At 42.7% G+C, this 13874-nt stretch overlaps 1 pseudogene; it reads left to right on the forward strand.

Annotated features, from left to right (window-relative positions):
- The first annotated feature begins 333 nt into the window (after window positions 1–333).
- On the forward strand, window positions 334–453 carry LOC136646946 (5S ribosomal RNA; annotated as a pseudogene).
- The last annotated feature ends 13421 nt before the right edge of the window (window positions 454–13874 follow it).

Here is a 13874-nt window from a genome sequence, read left to right on the forward strand (position 1 = left end):
CAGGTGAATCACACGTCCTGCTTAAAAAAAAAAAGTAAAAAAAAAAAGTACTTAAAAAAAAAAGTCAAAAACCTTGTCAGGCAGCAATGATTCCTCATTCATTTTAACAGAGGTGGCATTTTGCATGGGCATAAAATACAAATTGATGCTGAGTGCCCCGCTTCCCTGTTAAAGAGAACAGAATTTGTATTAGAATAATTTGTGAAGTCAAGCTTAGATTTTGGTGCCATATTCAAGTATTGTGGCTGTAAATGATGCTTTATTATTATTCTTTTCCTACATTTGCCTACTTGTGAGTAAACATGCACTTGAAGCTCAATTTCACTTTCCATAGAGTGCAGCAACTGTTACCCTGCATATGCCCAATCTTGTCTGATCTTGGAAGCTAAGCAGGGTCAGGCCTGGTTAGTACTTGGATGGGAGACCACCTGGGAATACCAGGTGCTGTAGGCTTATACCATAGTCTTTCGAGACTGAAGGTTGCCAACCAGAGTGCAATACATTTTCCTTGTCAGCTTGGAAAGGGGAAAACTTTCTTCTCCAGTGTTTTTGGACCTGTGTTCACCAAACTGGGACCATTCTTGTGGTGTTGTGTTCTTCTCAGCTTACCCTTTGAAGTGGACTGAGGCACCGTTGCCTACTTATAAGTAAATGCAAGTGTGTGGCTCAGTTTCACTTTTCATAGAGTTCAATACATTTTCTTAGTCAGCTATTGGTTTGTCAGTTTCAGTTTCATGACCCAACATCATTAGGTTGTGACCCACTGGTGGGTCCTGATCCAAGGTTTAGGAAAAACTGCTCTAGAACAAAATATACATAAGAATGTAAGTAAAGCCCTACTGGATCAGGCCTACAAATATATCCACAAAAATGGAGATATAAGAAACTTCGTGTTAGGCTGCTTATAGATTAGGGATGGCTTTTTCATACTTCGGGTTTTCTTACAATCAGTGGATTGGGCTGTGGCCATCCCATCAAATAAAATAGAAAAAGAAATGCTGGAGCTACTGCTCTCCAGCATTGGGGTGATTCATTTTGGGGTCATGACTGCAGGTAAAAAGCACACCATTTTCCAGGCTTGGATTAATTTCCTTCAACAAATACTTACCTTTGAATCTGAACCATGTGCATATTTATCTCTATCCCACCTCTGCTCCAATATTCGACTGCCATTGTTTGCATAACACAATATTCTTGTCGGTGTTTGTTCCAGAGAATGAGATTTAGAAAGGTGATTCTTTTTATTATACCCTTGTCTTTGGTTTTCCATCTTTGCACAGAAGTTTTACCCAAACAAGAATGTGTTTTAGGTTTCGCACAGTTTGCACTTGTGAGTAAAAGTCAGTTCCATGAGAGGATTCCTTCTGTGTATGAAACCCTTCCTCATGGCCTAAAAAGACCATCCAAGTGGGCACTTTGCTTCTTATAAATGCCAAGTGTTGGCCCTCTTGCTAAGCCGAGCAGCTTATCTTTGTGATTCAACAAAACCAACCGAACAAAATGTCCTCTCTCCTGGAGGAATGCTCATTATCTCTGTCTATTGCAGGGTCTGGCAACTGGCAGTCTGCAGCAAGAATCTGGTCCATGCAAGTCTTGCTTACCTGGCCCCTGAGGCAATATTGGTTTGGAAGCAAAGCAGTCCTGGAATTCTCTTCTGTCACAACTGTCAGTTTAAATGAAGGTCCAACAGCTGCATAATATTCAAGCCAGGTCGCAGTTGCTCAGCAACTGCACAGGCACCAGTTTTCACTTCCAGGTCAGGAGAGGAATTAAGAGCTGTTTGCATGATCAGAAAGCGACCAGACACTTGACTTCTCCCTGATTTTCCTTCCCCTCCATGTCACGTAAGGTGGTATAACCCATGATGTGGCTCTTGCATCCCACAAATTGGAGTGGATGTTAATCTGAGCTCTTTGAAAAGATCTTGAACTTGGCACAAATCCACTGCATCCTTTATGATAAGGGATGTTTATAATAGCAGGAGCTCTGTAGCTTGATATCTGTATGTTTATCTCTGATATAGCTGTTGGCATCTGGGAAACTGTCTACTCCCACAAATGGATACAGTGCCCTTTTGAAACTTATCCACCAGGCTTCCTCTGTTTGTGCCAGCTGACTTGCTGCCTGGCCTGACCTGCCTCTGGGAGGACTGATCTATTCCAGTGGCAGGCCTGGTACTCAGTTGTCAGATCCAGGTGTCACATCTAATTGAGCTCTGAGGATCAATTAATCCTCGCTAGAGACTTTAGACCAGTGGTTCCCAAACTTTTTAGATGTCCTAGAGCAGCCATTTTCAACCACTGTACCATGGCACACTGGTGTGCTGCGAGTGGTCCACAGGTGTGCCACAGGAATTTGAAGGAAGGTCATTTATTAGTAGGGCCAATGGGGGATGTGAGCCCCCACTGGCAGCACAGTGTGCCTTGTCAATTGTCAAAAACCTGATGGTGTGCCTTGACAATTTTAATGCCTGGTCAATGTGCCATGTGATAAAAAAGGTTGAAAACCACTGTCCTAGAGGCTGCTGCCTGATTTATGCCAAGGGATGTGGCTATAATTGTGGTTAGGCAACAGTGCTCCCTCCAAGTAGTAGCTTGTTTGATGCACATCCTAATCTGCCTTGTCAGTTCCACAAACCACCAAAAATTGGGTCACAACCCACTGATAGGTCCCAAACCCACAGTGTGAGAACCACTGCTTTAGACTAAGGCCTTGGCAAGACCCCACATAGGGATGGAGCTTGGCTAAAGTCCACCTATACTCATGAGAGCCTAGATCTCCTCCTAGGCCAGTGGTACTCAAACCTTTCCGGGCAGTGGCTCCCTTGACCCCCGTGGCTGTTGGCCATGACTCCCCATCATGTTTCTGAGGGCTGGAAGTGACATCATTAAACAGGAAGTGGCCAGAAATATTAACTATATTAAATATATTAAATATAATATAATATTAAATATATATTAACTATATTAATATTAATTATATTAATCATATCATTAATTAAATGCAGATCTTAAAAATATATTATTAATACACAGCAACACCTATCAAATGTTTATGCCTAATAAAGGTTTTGTTGTTGTTGTAATACACAGCAATATACATGCTTTATAAATGATCAGCTGCTGATCACTGTTGGAGACAGGATGCTGGAGTAGGCAGATTTTGTCTGGTCCAGGAGGACACATTTTTTTAACTTTGTAAGCATACCAATAGAATTGTTTTATCAAATGAACTTTGTGAACAACCAGTCTGACCAACATTGCACACACACACACCCCTGTGGACCCCAATCCAACTAGTCATTTCTCCCATTCTCCTTGGATAGAATTGAACTCTTTATTAATAAAATGAAATTAAATTTTTCCAGCAGCTGGTGGGGAAAACAAAAATAGACCATGAAAATATATCAGAGCTGATAAGGGTTTGGTTAGGAAGCTGATTTGTCTCCTATACTAGGAGATGCACAGCTCAAGCCTATGCATGTCTACTCAGAGTCAATGGGGCTTACTTCCAGGAAAGTGTGGATAGGATTGGGCTGGCAATCACTTCATCAATGGCTGATAAGTATTCCCTTCAAATAACAAGATTCATCACTTTAAAAATACAGCCTCTCCTCTTCAGTCAAACAACAAGATTAATAAATCACTTTCAAAACAGTACCCTTTTTCTGCTCCTGGCCAAGTAAAGTGTGTGCTTCTCTCCCCTCCCCCTTTGCCAACTGCATGGAAACAACTTTAAGGGGAGAGGGAGGAAAGCGGGAAGGTTTGGAGATCGAAAGGGGGGAGTGGAAGAGGGAGGGGTTGAAAAGAGAGATTTCACTTTGATGAGAAGCGATCCCAGGCTGGGAACTAGGAACCAACCAGACAAGGATCAGCCAGGGTTAAGGACTGCCGAGCATGCTCGGAAGAGGGCGGGGCGGAAGCAGCCGCTCTCGCAGCTGAGCAACTCCCCTTTCTTCTGCTTTAAAGAAAAAAGTGCAGACAATGGGGCTTGTATTCTGCCCAGGGGTGTGACTGTATCACTGTGAGAGGACATCCAGTGCCTCCCCTTTCAGTTCCTGGTGCCTCCCTAAAGAGCCTCACAGTTTGAATAACACTGTCCTAGGCAATTAGCAGGGTAAAGACATATCCAGTGGTGTGGAAGCCAGTTGGCCAGAAGAAGGAGTTTGCTGAGGGTTGTCATCATACCTGTCTTGCTTTCCTGGAAGTGCAATAAGTTTCAAAGGTTTCCCTCTCCTAAAACCAAGTTCCAGGTTTTTACATAGAAGGATGGTTTGTTCCCAATGCACCTTTTTCCATCTTTGAAGTAAGGATTACTCCTCATTTGTCAGGAGAGGCAGGTTCAGTTGGGAGGATGGCCAGCACGGATCAGTTTGGAAAAACAGGCCTGGACTGGCCCTTGCTTTGTCTGAGGAAAATGTGTCATTAATCCATATAAGTGGACAGAGAATGTAGACTGAGAAGTAGGGGTGTGGTGTTGGGGAAAGAACTCAGTATTTTTTCATGGTTTGTTTTTTTCTCTCCATGAGATGCTAAAGCATTTTTGTGTGCTGCTGTTTAGTTACTAAACCTTTACTGAATGAGAACATACAATCACATTCCTTCCCACATTGTCTCCCACCTTAGCAACAATCGCAGAAACAGTATCAGGAGAGGCTCACTTTCACTTGTAAATGCCTTGTTCAAAAATGTCTTTCATTTTGGTGTCTCTTGTATTGCTTTACTAGATGAAAATGCCCCCTTGCTTGATTTTAGAGGAAAATTCAGAGAAAATGTGAGACTTTCGTTAATCAGTCATTTAACCAAATACCGTGTTTCGATGTCAGGGCCAAATATTAATTATGTTAATGTGACTGGTAGAGATGTTTAATTTTGTCTCTAAAATTATAGCCATGGGAGGGGGGAGGATTGTGGTGTGTGTATGTGGGGGGGGGGGAATTAACTCATTGGCCTTGCCATGATCCTGATTGCCTTGATCCGCAACTACTGTTTTCCCTGGGAGGTGCAAAGGGTTAGCCCTCCATGTCACAGTTCCAATCCAGATCTCACCTTCCCATGGCTATTTATGAAAGAAACAACAAAAATCCCAGGGCCATTCACATTAATTAATTACATTCATTATTAATTAATTAAATTCACATTATTAATATAAGGTGCTGTTCAGATCTTAGTCAAGTCAATTCTGACCAAATCTGACAGAATCCAAAGGGCTGGTTGTGTTGATTTTTCATACACATTGGAATTTTAGACCCCTTCTCACAGACAAAGATGAGCACACATAGGGCCCAATCCTATCCAGTTTTCTAGTGCTGGTGCTGCTGTGCCAATGGGGTATACACTGCTTCCTGTGTTGGGGTTGCAGTCACAGAGGCCTCCTCAAGGTATGGGAACATTTGTTTCCTTACCTCAGGGCTGCATTATGGCTATACTGGTGGTGAAAAGTTGGATAGGATTGGGCCCATACACAGCACCACCTGAACAGCTGCTCATGCAAATTGGAAGATCTTCCAAAGCTGTAAGATGAGAAAAATCCATCGCTCCTGTGTTTTTGAGTGAAAAGTACACTAGAAAGTAGGATGGCGTTTCTGATCACTGTTTTACAATCAGTAAACAGATCTTCAGAGCTGCTTAATCAAGGCCAGTTGCAAAGGCTCCAGTGCCTAATGCCTACATGATTGGTTGGTTTCACGTTCAAGAAGACCCCCTGGAAGTACTTCACATTATGCTCTCCTGACCATGCAAATGACATTAGAAATCTATAAGGAACAAGTAGACCTGGACCAGTGTTAGGTTTTTAATTGTGTAATATTGGGGGCAGGATTCATCCAACATTAAGCACTTCAAAGTGCCCTTTAATTTCAGTTGGAGAGATTTAAGATGCACTTAATGCACTGAAATCAAAGAGAATGCCAAAGTGCATAACTTTGGGTGGTTGGATCTTTCTAACTGAAGTGGTCAGCTAAAGACTAATTTAGAAATTATAAGAAAATTGATTAAGAAACCAATCAAAACTCAGTCCTGCTTATCTCCAGGTCGGTTTATTTAGGATTACAGCAGAAATGATGTAGAGCTGCTAATCAGAACACAAAGGGGTCAGTTTTTACATTTTGACAGAGGACTATTTATATTTTTAAAAAGGCATCACTGTGATCCTTTGCAAAATGCAGGTCTGCCAACTGTGATATTGCAAACGGATATTACAAAACATCAAAGTGAAATCCTGTATGGTTGATTTGACGATATCCAATTTATTACTGTACCCCACAGAGACATTACTTAATTTGACGTGTGATGCATTTTTAAACTTGGTCTTTTTTTGTCTCCCCGCTGACTTCATGTTGCTGAAGATGAAATGAAATGAAGCACACAAAATGGAACACACACAAGCGATGGGCTGTTAACTTTGTTATTTTAACAGCCCTGTACTACAAGTCTGTAGCTAAGACAGCGAGGCCTGTGCGTGGATAGGAGTTTGACTTCTACCAGACCTGTAGATTATTTATGACAGGGTGTAGGAGTTAAACTAAAGCTCTTTCGCTCATCCTTCCTGGAATGAACAGGCCTTGCTAATGACATCCATCCACTCATTTGTTCATGGCTGATGGATCATATGATTAGGGCCTGCTCTCACTTATTTGATGATCATAAGCTGATGGATATTCAAGGTTCTAAATGTAGGAGAGTAAACCTGCATGAGCTCACTCCTCTACCCTACCTACCCCTACCTACCTACCTACCTACCCCTAACTAGACTCCTGTGCCCTGCCTACTAATCTATGCAACCAGGCTGGAAAGGAGGACAGAACCAATCAGCTCAATCCATTGGATCCCAAGTTTACCTGGATCATGATACTCCCATAGCCAATTCTTTCTGACTGAGCTGGGTGTCGTCGTCTTGGATTTCACAAAATGTCATGAGATCCAAGATGGTGGTGCCCAATTCTCTTGAGATTTTGCAAGATTTGACATGGCAGCACCTGGGGGAAACAGGTAGGAGGGGCTACTGGGGACATCCCATGGTGCCCCTGTGAGTGTACTGTGATGCCCTAAGGCATCACAATGCACACTTTGGGAACCATTGGCTTAATCCAACTTCCTTGATGTACCATCTTCTATACCTGCAGTAGCCCAACATATTACTTGCACCTCTGCAAATTAACCCAGTAACCACAACTGCAGGTCAAAAAATTATTGGTTAACAAAAAATATGTTTGTACACACCTCAATCAGTGAGTTCACGTTTGTATTTATCTTCTGCATACTTGCTTGCCTTCTTCCCACCTTTTATCCCATCAGTGCTGAACCTATTCCTTCTGAACATTAGTACTGCTTTTCTCTCTTGAAGAGCCTATGGAGGGACAAAGAAAGTTTTGTTTTGGAGCCTCTGGATGCAATTCTCAGCACAGCATCTTAACAATTTCTTGAACTTGGTTTCAGGAAATTGTTAAGGTGTCATAGCGAGAATCTTATCAAAGCAATGGGATCAGTTTCAGAATGTACTTAAGCAACCCTGTTGTGGTTCATTTTGTATTTTTCATTGACTGACACTTTCACAGTACTGGATTATTTTCTTGCTTACAGGAAGTGGTGTGTGAATGGGTATACGTGCGTGCGCAATGTACTTACAAAAAAAAAAAGAAAGAAATTATAAGGGCAATCCAAATTCTCTGCCAAGAAAAGCTTAATTTTGCAACCTGTATAAATAGTAGGCACATTAATACTTGTGGCTTTTATTTATTATTTTTTCTACTTCCCCTCGGCACAAGATGAGTTATTCAGGTTAGTGAAACCCTGTCTATTTCACTATTATCTGTACCTATTCCTTTAAATGTAAGGGATTTTTTTTTAAAAAAACTATGATTCAGAGAATATTAAGAACTCCATGGGAAGTGGCAAAATTATATTTATGAGTAATTCAGTTAAAAAATATACAATAGTATGTTAAAATACTTTAAAAATGAAACAAACCTCATTCTGAAAATTTTCCCAATATCATCTTTGTTTGTTTTTTTTTAAATATAAAATACCAAATGCATTCAATCAATAATGTTTTTCATTAACTCTGGTACAGTATATGTATCTAGAACTTCAACTGCATTGGTCTTTACTGTAGTTTTAAAAAGGCTGAAATGTAAGATAAATAAGGCATATTTATTATTGTTGGAGCAAAGCATATTTCATTCATTCATTCAATTAAGAATTCAGTCATTCAGTAAATACTTATATTGTCTTGCCTGAATTCCAGGTAAGTTTACTACACATTGCTATCTACAGGGGTGGTGTCACGCACTGGCAAAGTTCTATGCCCATCAGGGTCTAGACTGACCCTTAAACCTTCAGGAGTAGTGAGGTAGTATCCGTTTCACTATTGGGGGTGGACAGGGACCTCCATCCAGGGCTTTGCCCTAAGACGCCATGCAGTTAGGCAGTGTCAGTGCCTATTTAATTGGCAAACCGTTAGTGCAACAAGATATACATACAATTCTTATCTTCAGTCTAGCACCTGGTTGGGGGAGCAGGGGCAGGATTTAGTCCTTGTTCTCCCTTCTCTACTGTACATTTCTCTGTCCTCTGCACCAAGTAGGGTTGCCATGAGAGGGTTGCACTTCCCTCATGTCTGAGTTTTCTTGGTTCCAGGGAAAGATAGCTAGAAACAAAGGGGAGGGGGTGCTTGCCCAGCAACCAGGATCCCCAACCAGCCCTCAAAGTTCAGCTTTGGGAAAGGATTGCTTCATCCTTCGTCGTCGTCGTCGTCATCGTCCTCCTCCTCCTCCTCCTCCTCTTCCACCTGTCTCCTGACTCCCTCCCTGGGTTTGCCCCAGCCCCAGGGGAGTGGATACTGAGCAGCCCTCAGTTAGCCAGTCTAGAGACCTCTTATCACCAGCCCTAAGTGCCTTATGAAGTCCTGGGACCTCCAATTCCTGGGCTGCCTGCCCCCATCCTTGCTTTTCCCTTTACTTGGTACATCCCTATGGTTAAAGGGCCCACATCACCTAAGAGTGGGGAGGCCTTCATCCTGTGAAGAACAGTCAACCCTGTGCCTTGATGGTCCAGGGGACAGCAGGAGGACCAGACTTATGTCCATGTGTTGGCTGTACAGTGCTGGTTGCTGCTTCCCTGCTAGGGTTGTGATTTGGTAGCTGGAATCCCCAAGATGATGGGGCAAGTCTGGAAGCAGACACTCACCCTACAACTACATAATCAACTTAGAAAAGGAAAGGAAAGAAAAAAGGCTCTCCATGCATAGCTGTAGCTGCCATTGAATTGAAGTTATTTATATTTAACTAATCTCTTAAAGTTTAATTGATTCTTATTACAAATTCAGAACTTATGCAACATGAACAATGCTAAAAAAGTTAATAATACCAATTCAAAAATAAAACAAAACGAATAATAAAAGCCGTATTATGTGGCTCCCAAAGTATGTTACGGTTTTCAGAACCCCCCACAGAGTTTTAAATAATAACTTACAAGTACTTGTTAGAAGTAGTAGTAATTACTACTACTACTTAGTAGTAGCCCTACTACATACTACTATTATTACTAGTAGCAATTACTACTACTTCTAACAAGTACTTGCAAGTTATTTAAAACTTTGTGGGGGATAGCACTGCTAAGTACTACGTAGTAGTAGTAGTAGTAGTAGTAGTAGTAGTAGTAGTAGTAGTAGTAGTAAAAGGACTTAAAGAGAATAGTTACAAGTAGTAGCTTTAAAAAAAATCCAAATATTTTGTTAGGCTAAACTTTTTGCCTTGCCAAGGAAAATGTACAGAAGCATTGATACAGAAGCCCACAAATCCTTGAGATTGCACCCAGGAACTGCTAATCTTACAAGATGTATTCAGTTTTAAGTTTAATGATAACAGCAGGGATGCCTCTGAGAGAATGGGTGAGTTCTGGTATTGGGTTTACAATACTTCAAAATCCACAATAGGATTTGAGATATGATTTGACTCTGATCAGATATATATAATGCTGCTTTGCCATCTCAGATACTCTTACATGAGAACTGAATTTCTATCCTCAGTTTGAGGAAAGGAATAAAGCTTATACCACCCGTCTCAAATATTTGCCTCAGCGCAATCCTAAGTGTGCCCTAGGCCAGCGCAAGTCCCTTGCGCCAGCCTCCAAGTGTTGCAGAATTGCTGTAAGGCACTTCTTCACCACCATGGGAGGAGGTAGGCTGGTGCACGGACATACAGCAGCCTCTGGAGGCCGAATCCTTCCCCACTGCAAGGCAGAGGTAAGTGTGTGCCGGCCTGTCTTGGCTGGCACAGAAGTCTGGGGGTGGGCTAAATGGGGGCGTTCTGGGGTGGGGGAGTGCAAGCAGGCCTGTGGGTGGACTGGGCCCAGGAAGGGGGTGGAGCCAGTCACTTACCATGGTAGCATCAAATTTATTAAAAATAAAACATCGGAATGAATTGAGACCCGCCTGAAATTGGCTCGTGACCCACCTAGTGTGTCCCAACCCACAGTTTGAGAAACACTGCTCTACGGAACAAAGTGCCCCGTTCCAATGGAGAAACAGCAGCAGGAGGTGGAGACGGCTTTGGTGACACTTTGCCTCATTGGCTGGTACTTCCTCTCCTCCTCCTCCTCCTCCTCCTCCTTCTCATTCTCCTAATTTGTCAGGTGGTGGCCCTGTTGACCTCCTTCAGAAGAGGATGAGCTCAGTCCCAGCTAGAGAACAAGCTGCAAGTGAAGGTAACAATGATTATACTTTATCTTGCTGGCTTCCCCCTTTTTTACAAATCAGAAGGGAAACGTAGCTGTGCTAGGTTATTCGTTCCTTTAAAGTCTACTTGCAAAAGAGGAGGGGGAAGAAAAATGTTCCTTGCTTCACAGTACAAAAATCGGGGAGGGGACTGTGGTGCTCTCTTCACTTTTTACTGCCTTTGTACTGGGCATACTTGGGTGAGTACTTCTCCGTTTAACATTGTGTCTTTTTTCAGATGAACAAATGAGATCATTTTAGGTTAAACTACTCTTGCTTTCATTCTGTTGGACCAACATGGCAACAACACCCCTGAAGTATATTCTCCAGACACATCTAAGAGGATAGGAGTCCTTATAGGAAAAAAGAGAGAGAAAAAGATCAGTAATAGAAGTCATTTTCTGGGTGGGCGGAATGGCCTCGTTTGATAGCAATATAGGCACCCAGACTGAAATTCCTTTTTTTTTATTATGTGTTCTTTTTATTTTTTTTTCCTCTCATACTGCCCTGTCACAATGAAATGAATAGAATTCACTCTAATTTTCCTTTCCCGAATGAGAAGAGCATTGTCACTTGTGCTTGCAATTGTCAGTTTAATAGCTTTCTGTCTCTGTCCGGAGTGGACTGTAGAGCTAGGTGTGTAATCTTGACCTAGGTCAGCAGAAATTGTGGGCAAGTAAAAGTCACGGGGGTCAGTATTTAAAAGGAGTGCAACCTGTTCAAACGTCACAAACTTCTACCTGGAATCTCTGTAAACCTCTTCATATACAGCTAAAGAGCTCTAAGACAAGAAAACACATACTAAAAAAAAGAACATAGAACAAAGTTAACCTGTATAATATGTTAAACTGCAGATTATATCTTACCTTGGCAAAAAAAAAAAATGAACAAATGTTTCATTCTGGAAATTATTAAGAATGGGACTGAAAATAAATTGGCATATTAATGCCAATGGCATAATAATGCCTTTCTAGTTGTCCATGAATCAGCCACTTCTGGAATACGGTGTACAGTTTTTGTTGCCTCATTTCAAGTGGTGCAAAATGATCACATCAGGAGGAGGAAGCCAAAGGGACATCTAATCCAGAAATGACTGGGAAGCGCTCTGAGTAAATCATGGAGGCAATAGGGCTCTCCTGCTGTTTTGTCCCCCACAACTGTAACCATTGTGAATTACTGCCTCTGGAGCTTCCATAAAACTATCCATGATTTTGTCAATTCCCTTTCTATCTGGGTTACCCCTTATGGCATTAAGTTCCAACCATTATTTTTGCATTGTGTGAAATACTTCCTTTTCTTCACCCAGAATCTACTGCTAATTGGTTACACTGAGTGACCCTAAATACTTGCATTATGAAAGGAGAAAAATTTCTTTCTGTCCAGTTTTTCCATGCCATGAATAATTGTATAAACCTTTATCATGTCCTCCCTTCCTCAGGGCCAGCTCAGTCAGTGGCGGACCTGCCATTCACTTGGTGGGGCAAATGCCCCAGGTGTGGAACCTCACATACCTTTAGAACAGGGGTGCCCAAACCCCGGCCCGGGGGCCACTTGTACATAAGAACATAAGAACATAAGAACAGCCCCACTGGATCAGGCCATAGGCCCATCTAGTCCAGCTTCCTGTATCTCACAGCGGCCCACCAAATGCCCCAGGGAGCACACCAGATAACAAGAGACCTCATCCTGGTGCTCTCCCCTACATCTGGCATTCTGACTTAACCCATTCCTAAAATCAGGAGGTTGTGCATACACATCATGGCTTGTACCCCATAATGGATTTTTCCTCCAGAAACTCATCCAATCCCCTTTTAAAGGCGTCTAGGCTAGACGCCAGCACCACATCCTGTGGCAAGGAATTCCACAGACCGACCACGCGCTGAGTAAAGAAATATTTTCTTTTGTCTGTCCTAACCCGCCCAACACTCAATTTTAGTGGATGTCCCCTGGTTCTGGTATTATGTGAGAGTGTAAAGAGCATCTCCCTATCCACTCTGTCCATCCCCTGCATAATTTTGTACGTCTCAATCATGTCCCCCCTCAAGCGTCTCTTTTCTAGGCTGAAGAGGCCCAAACGCCATAGCCTTTCCTCATAAGGAAGGTGCCCCAGCCCCGTAATCATCTTAGTCGCTCTCTTTTGCACCTTTTCCATTTCCACTATGTCTTTTTTGAGATGCGGCGACCAGAACTGGACACAATACTCCAGGTGTGGCCTTACCATCGATTTGTACAACGGCATTATAATACTAACCGTTTTGTTCTCAATACCCTTCCTAATGATCCCAAGCAGAGAATTGGCCTTCTTCACTGCTGCCGCACATTGGGTTGACACTTTCATCGACCTGTCCACCACCACCCCAAGATCTCTCTCCTGATCTGTCACAGACAGCTCAGAACCCATCAGCCTATATCTAAAGTTTTGATTTTTTCCCCCAATGTGCATGACTTTACACTTACTGACATTGAAGCGCATCTGCCATTTTGCTGCCCATTCTGCCAGTCTGGAGAGATCCTTCTGGAGCTCCTCACAATCACTTCTGGTCTTTACCACTCGGAAAAGTTTGGTGTCATCTGCAAACTTAGCCACTTCACTGCTCAACCCTGTCTCCAGGTCATTTATGAAGAGGTTGAAAAGCACCGGTCCCAGGACAGATCCTTGGGGCACACCGCTTTTCACCTCTCTCCATTGTGAAAATTGCCCATTGACACCCACTCTCTGCTTCCTGGCCTCCAACCAGTTCTCAATCCAGGAGAGGACCTGTCCTCTAATTCCCTGACTGTGGAGTTTTTTCAGTAGCCTTTGGTGAGGGACCGTGTCAAACGCCTTCTGAAAGTCCAGATATATAATGTCCACGGGTTCTCCCGCATCCACATGCCTGTTGACCTTTTCAAAGAATTCTATAAGGTTGGTGAGGAAAGACTTACCCTTACAGAAGCCATGCTGACTCTCCCTCAGCAAGGCCTGTTCGTCTATGTGTTTTGAGATCCTATCTTTGATGAGGCATTCCACCATCTTACCCGGTATAGATGTTAGGCTAACCGGCCTATAGTTTCCCGGGTCCCCCCTCTTTCCCTTTTTAAAAATAGGCGTGACATTTGCTATCCTCCAATCTTCTGGCACCGTGGCCGTTTTGAGGGACAAGTTGCATACCTTAGTCAAG

Source organism: Tiliqua scincoides, chromosome 3 (genome assembly GCF_035046505.1).
Source record: "Tiliqua scincoides isolate rTilSci1 chromosome 3, rTilSci1.hap2, whole genome shotgun sequence".
In the NCBI taxonomy this organism is placed as follows: domain Eukaryota; kingdom Metazoa; phylum Chordata; class Lepidosauria; order Squamata; family Scincidae; genus Tiliqua; species Tiliqua scincoides.